Here is a 12,255-nt window from a genome sequence, read left to right as displayed (position 1 = left end):
CATGAGGGGAGGGACTGACGGTTGTATTGTTGGTCTTCAGTGTTGGGGGTAACTAGTTACAAAGTAACTGATTACAGTAACTACATTACTTTTTTTGGTAACTAAGTAAAGTAACTAGTTACAATACTAATATTGGTAACTACACTACTTTACTAGGCTATAGGAAGTAACTACACTACTTTACTAGGCTATAGGAACACGCTTTCCTGCGTTACCCAAGCCGTGCGATACAATTGTTATTTCGAAGAATCGAGAGGGGTGAAGTTTATCACTTTTTGTTGCACTTTATGTTTTATTCTGTTTTTTCAGGTTTTGTTCTCATGTTTCCCAAAGCCTGTGTTTATACAATAAACTCTATGCAGAAAGAGTGTCATGTATCTTCTCCTATACGGTCAATTAAGAAAGAGGAAAGTAAAGTAATAAGTAGTGAAGTTACTTTTCAAATGCAGTAACTAGTAAAGTAATCTCATTACAATTTACAGAAGTAACTAGTAACTAGTTACATATTTTGAGTAACTACCCCAACACTGTTGGTCTTGATGCAGAAGTCAGGGGAAGGGGCACCGCCCGGAGGAAATATTATGAGCTAATTTTTAGATTGAGTTTGAGGGATTGGTGTGACATCTATGCTGATATGTCAGTTAGTGCAGAAGGAGACTGAAGGATTGAGATGAGAAGTAGAGAGATAGATTTGTGTGTCCTCAGCTAAGAGATGGTACTGGAAGCCATGGGAGTTTATCAAGTGACCAAGGGAGGAGGTGTAAATGGATATGAGGAGGGGTCTGAGGACAGAACCTTGGGGGACCCCTACAGAAAGAGGATGTGGAGAGGAGAAGACAGAGTTATAGGTAACACTAAAGTGATTGTTTTTTTAAATAACGTGTTATACTTACTTGCTCTGTGCAATGGTCTTCTGGGGTCCTCAGCCAGTGCTCCTGGCTCCTCCCCTCTGCTTAGTGCCCCCATAGCAAGCTTATGTGCTTGCTCTTAAGCCCCCGTTCTGTCTGTCTATTGACACACACAGTGTGGCTTGGCCTGCCCCCTGCTCGCACACTGGCTGTGATTGTCTGTGATTGACAGCAGTGTGAGCCAATGGCTCCCACTGCAGTGTCTTGGCCAATGAGGAGAGAGAGAGCTGAGAGAGCCGCTGCTCTTGTGCACATCACTGGATCAAGATCGAGCTCAGCTAAGTATAAAAGGGGGGGGGGCTGCATCCGGAAAATTTTTACCCTAATGCAGAGAAAGGATGAAGGTTAAAAATCTGCCTTCACTTTAATTTAGCTCCAGACTATCAGCCTCCAGCTTGGGTTCAGATGCTGATCTTCCCTGCACAGAGCCCTTAGAAGTGATTGTAAATGGATGATTTATTTATTTAAAATAACAAACATGTCATACTTGCCAGTTGTGCAGTAGTTTTGAGCTGTATGTGTGCTGAAATGTGTAAACTGACATGAAAAGAAATATGCATTTAGTATGCAGGCCATAGGTAAAATGTTAAAGCCGTGCTTATCCTGACATAAATGATCAATAAATAGGTGTATAAATAAATAAGTAAATATATAAATGTTGTGCTTCATAAACAAGATGTAAAAGATAAATCTAAAGTGCTGATATTGCCACAAATTGTGCAATAATATAAAATAAATGTACACAGGAATAGAAATTCTTAGAATCGGATCTGCTGTGAACAAAGTGCTAAGTGCAAAGTAACAGTGCAAACAAGTTGCATAACAAAGTATTCGTCCTAGTGTGAGGACTGGCTGTGCTTACAAGGAAAATTAAATATAAAATGACACAGTAAATGTGAGCTACCTGACATAAAATTCAATGTAGCAAATATAATCATCAACTTCCAGCTAATAATACAAGTCCGTTCTGGGATATGCAGCAGCATCAATCACCATAAAGTGACTGTGGCGTGGACACAGGTGATAGGATCAGGTGGGTGTTATCAGGCACCAGACAGTGAACGGTGATAGAGAAAATAAACAAAGCTTCTGGATGTGCTACACCCTTACCTTACTGCTGTAAAGTTGCAGCATTTTAAAACATGTTTTTCCAGTAATCCTGCATTCCTCCAAAGGGGGTGCTGGGAGGGGATATTGTATTAAGGTACTTCCTCCTTCCAACTTCCAGGGGTGAGGGGGGGTTTTATGGTATGTCCTAAGAACTCCCAAACGAGGGGTTGACAAAAACAAAGCTTCCTCTGGTGTAGTATAAAACAATTTATTGGCATAAAAAAATGTAGCTACTTACATTAAGGCTCTCCTAAGCTGGTGAATAGGGATGTCTGTATCGAGCAGTCCGTGATGCCGCACTTCCACCTTCAGCCTCTGCCTCTCTACGCGTATCGTCACGGCCACGTGACTTCTTCAGGAGATGGTGATTGGCCGAAGTGGACTAGCTTATATATCATTGTGGCGGTCAGCTCCATCTTGTGGTAGACCAGGAAACTGCATTTAGACTACGGACATAAAGCAGCCATACAGATACAATGGGCTGCAGGACAGGGGCCAGCAATAATGCTTGTAAACCGGTCATCTAACTGCATGGACGTAGCTAGATCAATTAAGATAATAAGCTAATAAATCGTGGTATATACCAGGACATAAATATAAAATAAAGGGGCCGTCATAGATAAAATCGGTATCAACGGAGAGTGTATATGACTCATTTAGGCTCCATTCACACCTGGGCGTTTTCAGCTCCAAAAACGCTCAAAAGAAACGCTTCCAAAACGCCCAACAAGTAAAACCCCATTCATTTAAATGGCCCCTGTTCACATCTGAGCGTTTTGCAAAACGCCTGTAGCTGAAAAAAGTACATGAGCTTCTTTTTGGGCTGATTACCAGCGTTTTTGATAGATGTCAATGAAAAACGCCTGAAAAAATCGCGGTAAAATTGCGGTAAAAATCGCGGTAAAAAACGCTACGCTCAAGTGTGAATGCAGCCTTAAAGTAAACCATTTTATTTAAATTTTATTAAAAATAGATATTAGATAAAAATATTTTCATATCAAAAAAATATTTTAAAAAGTTTTTAAAAAAATAAAACCTAGCATTAAAACCAAAGTGTAGGCCACGGAAAGAAGATGACACGGGGAGTATTGGTGATGAGTAGACATGATGTATATTATATAAGGGGAATCTGTAAAAAATATGTAAATGACAGGAATGAGGCATCACATCGGCTCCAACATAAATATCACATATACACAAAAGTAAAACTGATATAATGATTGAATGAGCAAAGAGGTAAAAATATTACTTGAAACTTATAAAATATCATAGAAGAATTATGGGAAGCTACATTCTTGAGTAAAAGTCACTAAAAAATATATTAATTTGTAATAATATAGCCTCTATCAGAAATCACTCAGAAAACAATTCAAATCAAATTCTATATTAAGCCCATGGGGAACGAACGTATTCATATAAAAAATCCACTTGGATTCCAGTTGGCTAAGAGTTCTAACTTTATGGCTGCCTCTCCAGTGCTTTTAATAAGGTATAATCCTCCAAAATTTGAGATATTTGGGGTCTTTATTATGCACTAGAGCAAAGTGTTTAGAAACACTGTGCTTATCATATCACTTCAGGATGTTTTTTATATGTTCTTTAATCCTTACCCTGAGAGGTCATTTTGTCCTGCCAAAATACTGCAGGCCGCAATCACATTCAAGTGCATAGACTGCACCCTCAGTGTTGCAACATATAACTTTGATGTCGTATTGTACTCCTGTACTTGTTGCAGTAAATTGAGACTTTCTTTCAAAAGGTCTTTTTGTATGAGTACAGGCAAAACATTTTTTGCAGGGAAACCAACCTTTGCCAGTGAAGAAGGTAAAAGTTTTTTTCGGGGGGTCTATCACACTCTTCACGATTTTGTCTCTGATGGTGGAGGCCTTTTTGTATATAAATCTGGGATTTTGAGGTATGATCTCCCGCAGAGTCTTGTCTTCCTTTAAAATATGCCAGTGACGTCTGATAATATTTTAAATTTTTTAATATGCACATTAAAGTCCAAGAGGATCGCTGTTCCATCGTTAATGGTTTCTTTCTTTAGAACTCTTAGCCACCTGGAATCCAAGTAGATTTTTTATATGAATACGTTCTTTCCCCATGGGCTTAATATAGAATTTGATTTGAATTGTTTTCTGAGTGATTTCTGATAGAGGCTATATTATTACAAATTAATATATATTTTACTCAAGAATGTAGCTTCCCATAATTCTTCTACGATATTTTATAAGTTTCAAGTAATATTTTTACCTCTTTGCTCATTCAACCATTATATCAGTTTTACTTTTGTGTATATGTGATATTTATGTTGGAGCCGATGAGATTCCCCTTATATAATATACATCATGTCTACTCATCACCAATACTCCCCGTGTCATCTTCTTTCCGTGGCCTACACTTTGGTTTTAATACTTAGGTTTTATTTTTTAAAAACTTTTTAAAATATTTTTTTGATATGAAAATATTTTTATCTAATACCTATTTTTAATAAAATTAAAATAAAATGTTTTACTTTAAATGAGTCATATACACTCTCCGTTGATACCGATTTTATCTATGACGGCCCCTTTATTTTATATTTATGTCCTGGTATATTCCACGATTTATTAGCTTATTATTTTAATTGATCTAGCTACGTCCATGCAGTTAGATGACCGGTTTACAAGCATTATTGCTGACCCCTGTCCTGCAGCCCATTGTATCTGTATGGCTGCTTTATGTCCGTAGTCTAAATGCAGTTTCCTGGTCTACCACAAGATGGCGCTGACCGCCACAATGATATATAAGCTAGTCCACTTCAGCCAATCACCATCTCCTGAAGAAGTCACGTGGCCTTGACGATACGCGTAGAGATGCAGAGGCTGAAGGTGGAAGTGCGGCATCACGGACTGCTCGATACAGACATCCCTATTCACCGGCTCAGGAAAGCCTTAATGTAAGTCGCTACATTTTTTTATGCCAATAAATTGTTTTATACTAGACCAGAGGAAGCTTTGTTTTTGTCTACCCCTCGTTTGGGAGTTCTTAGGACATACCAAAAAACCCCCCCTCACCCCTGGAAGTTGGAAGGAGGAAGGACCTTAATACAATATCCCCTCCCAGCACCCCCTTTGGAGGAATGCAGGATTACTGAAAAAACATGTTTTAAAATGCTGTAACCTTACAGCAGTACGGTAAGGGTGTAGCACATCCAGGAGCTTTGTTTTTTTTCTCTGTCACCGTTCACTGTCTGGTGCCTGCAATCACCCACCTGATCCTATCACCCGTGTCCACGCCACAGTCACTTTATGATGATTGATGCTGCTGCATATCACAGAACGGACTTGTTTTATTAGCTGGAAGTTGATGATTATATTTGCTACATTGAATTTTATGTCAGGTAGCTCACATTTACATAGTTACATAGTTACATAGTAGGTGAGGTTGAATAAAGACAATAGTCCATCTAGTTCAACCTGTGTAGGTATGTGTGGCTGTAATCATCTCCCATACCCCTGAATGTTCTGATCCTTGAGATGTAAGTCTAAGAGTCTTTTGAAAGCCACCATACTACCCGCAGAAACCACCTCTTGTGGTAGAGAATTCCACAATCTTGTTGCCCTAACAGTAAAGAACCCCCCGCGTTGCCTGAGGTTAAAACGCTTCTCCTCTAATCGCATTGTATGCCCTCGAGTCCTCATGCAATCCCTTTGAATGAACAGCTTTTTTTCTAAGCTGGGATCCCCATTAAGATATTTATAAATTGCTATCATGTCCCCCCTCAGACGTCTCTTCTCCAGGGAGAATAAATCAAGCGATTGTAGACGCTCTTCATAGTCAAGGTCCTCCAATCCCCTAATTAGTTTAGTTGCCCTTCTCTGGACTCTCTCCAGCTCCAACACATCCCTCCTGAGGACTGGCGACCAGAACTGGACGGAATACTCCAGATGCGGTCGGACCAGAGTTTTATAAAGTGGAAGGATTATAGTCTTATCTCTGGAATGCATCCCTTTCTTTATGCATGCTAATATTCTGTTGGCTTTGGAAGCTGCCGCTTCACACTGCATGCTGTTTCCTAATCTATCATCAACCAAGACTCCCAGATCCTTCTCCATTTTTGATTCCCCCAAGGGCTCCCCTCCTAACGTGTATTGTGTTTTTATGTTTTTAGTCCCCAAGTGCAAAACCTTACACTTCTCCACGTTAAACCTCATTTGCCATGTCGTTGCCCACTCTGTTATTTTGTCCAGGTCATTCTGTAGGATATCTGCTTCATGTTGTGAAGTTATTGCCCTGCCCAATTTTGTGTCATCTGCAAAAACTGATATCGAACTACTGATCCCGGCCTCAATGTTGTTTATGAATAAATTGAACAAGGTTGGTCCCAAGACTGAGCCTTGGGGGACCCCGCTTACCACCTCAGACCAGTCTGAGTATGCGCTGTTTATTACTACCCTTTGGACACGCCTTTTTAGCCAGTTCCGTATCCAAGAGCAAACCCTGCTATCGATACCTGCAGACCTTATTTTATAAATTAAGCGCTTGTGGGGAACTGTATCAAACGCCTTAGCGAAATCCAAGTACACCACATCCGCTGGTCTCCCCCTATCTAGCTCACAGCTCACCTCCTCGTAGAATGTTAGGAGATTGGTTTGACAAGAACGCCCATTTGTAAACTCGTGCTGATTACTGCTGATGATGTTGTTGTCCTTAGAAAACTCTACGATATAGTCCCTTATCATCCCCTCCAGAAGTTTACATACTACTGATGTCAAACTGACAGGCCTATAATTTCCCGGGATATGCCTCTGGCCCTTTTTGAATATTGGAATCACGCTAGCTTTCTTCCAATCCCCTGGTACATCTCCTGTCCTAATACTGTCAGCAAAGATCAGGAACAGTGGTCTCGATATAACTTTACTGAGTTCCTTGAGTACTCTCGGATGTATGCCATCCGGTCCTGGTGATTTGTTTGTGTTAAGTTTATCCAGCCTTTCCCTGATTTCCCCCTCTGTTAGCCATGGTGGCAAGTCCTGTTTATTACTACTAACCATACAGTCATGGTCAGTGTACCCCTCCTTTTCCTGTGTAAAGACTGACGAGAAAAAAGCATTTAGCACGGTTGCTTTTTCAGTGTCCTCTGTAACCATCCTCCCATCATTGTTAATTATGTGTGCAATATGCTCTGCCTTAGTTTTTTTGCTGTTGATATATTTAAAGAATTTCTTTGGGTTTTTTTTACTATCCTCTGCTATTTGTCTCTCAAAGTTGATTTTAGCCATCTTGATTTCTTGTTTACTTTTCTTATTTGCCTCCTTGTATTGCTCGAAAGCCGATACTGTGCCCTCTGATTTATACTTCTTGAAGGCCAATTTTTTCCCCCTAATAAGTTTTTTGACTCTACAGTTTAGCCAGCCAGGTTTGGCTTTGTCTCTTCTAAATTTATTTCCCATAGGAATGCACTGCAAGATGCCTTTGCCTAATATGTTCCTAAAGCATTCCCATTTTTCCTCTGTGGTCAGGGATCCCAGGGTTTGGTCCCAGTTTACCCTTTCCATCATTGAGTACAATTTTGGAAAGTTTGCCCTTCTGAAGTTTAGAGTTCTTATGTTCCCCACTTGTCTTGTTATATTGTTATTTACACTAAATGTGATCATCCTGTGATCGCTAGAGCCCAGGTTGTCCTGGACTCCTACCTCCGAGATTATGTCTGGGTCATTAGTGATCAATAGATCCAGGACTGCGTTTTCTCTGGTAGGGGAATCCACCAACTGTGACATGTAATTATCCAGTAAGGTTTCCGTGAATAGGCGGGCCTTCTACTGGGGGGGTAGGGGCCATTTACTGTGTCATTTTATATTTAATTTTCCTTGTAAGCACAGCCAGTCCTCACACTAGGACGAATACTTTGTTATGCAACTTGTTTGTAAGTTTGTTTGTAAGTTCACCTTTTTTCCCCCTAAATTCCACCAAAAATGTACCAATAAACCATTAATGTACCTCTGTTGCAGAAACATAAAAGCTTTCTTAAAAGCTTTTTTTCTTTTTTTTTTTTTTTAGTACAAGGCCTAATGGTAAGTTCCATAGAAAATTTCATGACTTCCTGGTATATGGATTTAGGACATAAAAACCATTAGGACATAGGAAAGAGTTCTGACCTCCAGTAACACACACATCCTGCACCCATCAACTATGTTTGAACAGCATCCCTCTAGGCGTGCATCTGCCTGGCTCATCAGTATAGGCTTCTGCAGATGCTATGTTTGCACGGGATCCCTGCATATGGGCCCGAGCCGCATGCTAAACTCTGGGACCGCATGCCTCCCACAGACTTGACACCCCTGATGCAGTGCAAGGGCCTGTTTGGATGGAATGGAAAGATAGGTGGGTCCTTCTATTCCAAAGTTTTGGTAAATGTAAAGGAGATTGTATAGTGATTGTGTAATCAGATGGTATAGTGTATATCTCTTTATACACCTAAAATGAACTAGTTGCGCTTTTAGTTAATTTAATTAATGGCACCTCAAAACATAACGGTCCCACTATGTTAGGTGTTAATGGGGCCTAAAAGTGAAATTGGTGTGCTTACACAAGAACAATAAGGCACAATTCACATCTGAGTGTTTAAGGCTCCATTCACATCTGAGTGTTTCTGAACAGACAATGCGTGTTTTGCTGCGCATTTCAGAAAAATGCACTGCAAATGCACATGCCGTTTGGGTTACCATTAAATGTTAACACCATGTTTGCCAAGCGTTTTGTTGTATGACAAACTTGTTGCAAATGCACCACAAAGCAAGGTAAAGAAATGCTTGGACAGCTCCACTCTCCTCTGTATGGCCTGGGGGGGTAGGGAGTAAGAAAGCTAAAGCAACCACATGAGAAGTTGCATGGAATCTAGACCCGGGGTCGGCATTTCATCAATCACGATCTACCTGTCAACCATAGGCAGTCGATGGGTAAATTGTGAACACTTTCCTGCTTTGCTGGTCCTTCCCCTCAGTCTCCACCTTTCTCATCGTTACTGCCCAGCAAAAAAGCAGGAGGCAGCACAGTACTGGCCATGGTAGTTTATGAAAAACTACAAGCCGACAGCTGCCTCAGTTAACCTTTCAAGTTAACAAGCAGGTGGTTGGTTGCTAGGATGCTGGGCGGTCCTAGCAACCAATCATCAGCTTGGTAATATGAAAAGTTAACTGTGGCAGCTCCTGCTGCCTGCTCTGCTGTAAACCTCCGGTAAGGAAAATGAAACCTACACACTGCTGTGTGATTTGTTTCAGGGGGATGATGTGAAGGTGGCAAAGGACACTGCTGTGGGGGGCAGAGAAAATGACTTCCTTTAGAAGGAAATTCCTTCTATTTTTTGCTACTTTATTATGTCTTTTATGAACTCACTGGTGGAAGGTATTCACAAATGATATTGTGGAGTTTTTGTTTTTTTAACCACTTAAGCCCGGAAGATTTTACCCCCTTCCTGACCAGGGCCTATTTTGCGATTCAGCACTGCGTGACTTTAACGGACAATTGAGCGGTCGTGCGACGCTGTACCTAAACAAATTTGACGTCCTTTTTTTCCCACAAACAGAGCTTTCTTTTGGTAGTATTTGATCACCTGTGCGATTTTTTGATCATGCGCTATAAACAATAAAAGAGCGACAATTTTTCAAAAATAACAATATTTTTCATAATTTTTATATGAAATTCACAAAAAAATTAAAAATCAATTTTTTTTAACATTTTAGGCCAATTTGTTTTATGCTACATATGTTTGGTAAAAAAAAAAAAAAAAATCGCAAAAAGCGTATTTTGATTGGTTTGCGCAAAAGTTATTGCATTTACTAACTAAGGGAAAGATTTTTGTCATTTTTGTTGTTTTTTTTTTAACGAGTAATGGCGGCGATCTGCGATTTTTTTTTGCAGGACTGCGACATTGCGGCGGACAGATCGGACCCTTGACTGACTTTTTTGACACTTTTGGGGTTACCAGTGACATTACTACAGTAATCAGTGCTATACATATGCACTGTTACTGTAAAAATGACACTGGCAGTGAAGGGGTTAACTTGGAGAGGGAGGGGTTAAGTGTGTCCCTAGGTGCGTGATTCTAACTGTGACTGGATGTGGCTTGATGTGTAAGAACAGAGATCAACGGTCCTACATAGCAGAACCGTTTGATCTCCATTCTTACACAGGGAAGAATGACAGGCGGCTTTGTTTACATTAGCCGCCTGCCTTTCTCCCGGTGTAACGGATGATCACGAGTGACCGGCAGACATCGGGTCCGCCGGGCACACGCGCGGGGGGGGGGGGGGGGGGTCTGTGACCGAGCGGGACTGCTCCTTCGGGGGCGCGCGCTCGCTCCCTAGAGCCTCACAGGCTAGCGACGTAGTGCTACATCGTTTTGCCTGTGAGGGGCTGACCGCCGCACTAAATAGTCGTGCGGCGGTTGGCAAGCGGTTAATTTTACTCACCTGTTACAGTGCTAAATGTTTTTATCGTTTGATGTATGTAATGTAACCTTTATTTATCAAGCTGGCAGCTGTCTTTTTTATTTATTTTTTTTTACTCTAGCACAGCGATTCCGTTTTGCTCAGCAGCAGTCGATCTGCCGATCCCCGCTGAGCAGGCGGATGACAGCTCCGTCTCCGCTTACTTTGCAGAGAAGAAGCTGTCAGATCCCTGCTCTACTTTATGGGAGATTGGATGAAAACAGACCGCCTCTCCGTTTTCATCCGATCCGATTATCCAGATGGATGAAAAATAGGGTTTCCATCTGTCTGGATTTCACAGACCACATTGGATCAGAGAGCAGCGGGTGTCAGCGGAGATGTCACCGCTGATATCCGCTGCTCCATAGAGGTGCATGGAGCATCCGATCAGGTCCGCCTGAAAAACTGACAGGCGGAACTGATCGGAAAGCCTGTGTGAAAGGGGCCTTACAATCACTTTAATTCAGACCTATTGTGTTCTCTCCCAACATGTGTATTACTGCAGTGATGTAAACACTTCTCCAGTGTGGTGCTTTAAAGTAAAACTCCAGGCAAAAATAACATAAAATCAATAGCCCATTAAAAGATGAGAAAAAAATGTTTAGATGCACCAATAATATTCAATCCAAAGCTGTCTCCTGCAGTTCTACTTTTCCATCTCCAGATGTCCTAAAGTTGATGCCCGTTATTTGACCTGACTCTTCTCTGGCCCAGATTGCTCTGGACCTGCCCCGGCTTGGCCCAGATTGTCCTGGACCTGCCCCAGCTTGTTACAGGTCAACTTTTTGCCTTTTTTCTTTCACACATCAGCATGCGCTTTATCAGCACATGAACTGATAAGCTCCTTGCACTGCATACCATACTGATACCAGGTACTTTCAGTTACTTACACTGTATATAACTGGCTAACTGAGAATAAAATCTTTTGTCCAGTTCATTTTGGAATGCCAGCTATGATAAATTAAACATTCAAAAAATGTTATTATGACAAATCTCTGTTGAAATGCCACATCTTTAAAAATGATGTGCTGCTCGGTGTTTGCCTGTAAGTATACTTTAAAAAACTTTTGCAGTTTAATAGATAAGTTCATTAAAAAAAAAAAAAAAAATGCACATAATTGCATGTATTCTTTTTTGTTGCAGGAGCCTGTAAAGCTTTTCTACTGATCGCTGGTGCCATGCAGGTCTCCTGCAGATCTGTCAGTGTATTGACTTGCTCGTACCTCGTAAGAGGAAGCTGATATATGCTGACAGGAAGAGAGCATGAACTACGACAGCGCTCACAGCACCATAGTTGTTTATGAAAAACTACAAGCTGACAGCCGCAAAGGCTGCCAGACGTTGTAGTTTTCTATTCAAAGAGGACTGTGAATGAGTGACGTGGGCAGTCAGAGCCCTGCTTGGCCATGTTTTCTTTATATTGTGAAAGCTAGGGGGATGGAGAAGATCCCCGCTAGCTGTCAGATCGGGGGGAGCAGGGGGTGTGAGGGCTGCTTCTTTTGTAATATGGGGGATCATTAGCTGTAGTGGTAGATGCGTTTTCAAGTGATTCACATCAGTCAAGAGCTAAATTTTAGGGGCCTGGCAGCCCATGTTTATTAAAGACAAAAACAAAGCAAAAGTCCAACATATAATGTCTCCCACACAGGGGTTCGCCAGTAAATACAAATGGAAAATGCTGGCCCACCTGGCTCTTAGGCTCTCACACAGCTTTAGTTGCATTAACCCTGTTCTTTATGCTGGTCACATAGACCACAGATTCTTCA

General features: G+C 41.2%; 1 protein-coding gene across 4 annotated transcripts in view; it reads left to right on the top strand.

The window, feature by feature from the left end:
• SLC22A3 (solute carrier family 22 member 3) overlaps positions 1-12,255 on the top strand; it is a 364,734-nt gene that overhangs the window by 275,074 nt on the left and 77,405 nt on the right. The gene's annotated exons all lie outside the window — the stretch shown is intronic.

This window comes from Pelophylax lessonae, assembly GCF_965119305.1.
Source record: "Pelophylax lessonae genome assembly, chromosome: 3".
In the NCBI taxonomy this organism is placed as follows: domain Eukaryota; kingdom Metazoa; phylum Chordata; class Amphibia; order Anura; family Ranidae; genus Pelophylax; species Pelophylax lessonae.
The sequence above is the reverse complement of the archived record's forward strand: the minus strand, read 5'-3'. Positions and strand labels throughout refer to the sequence as shown.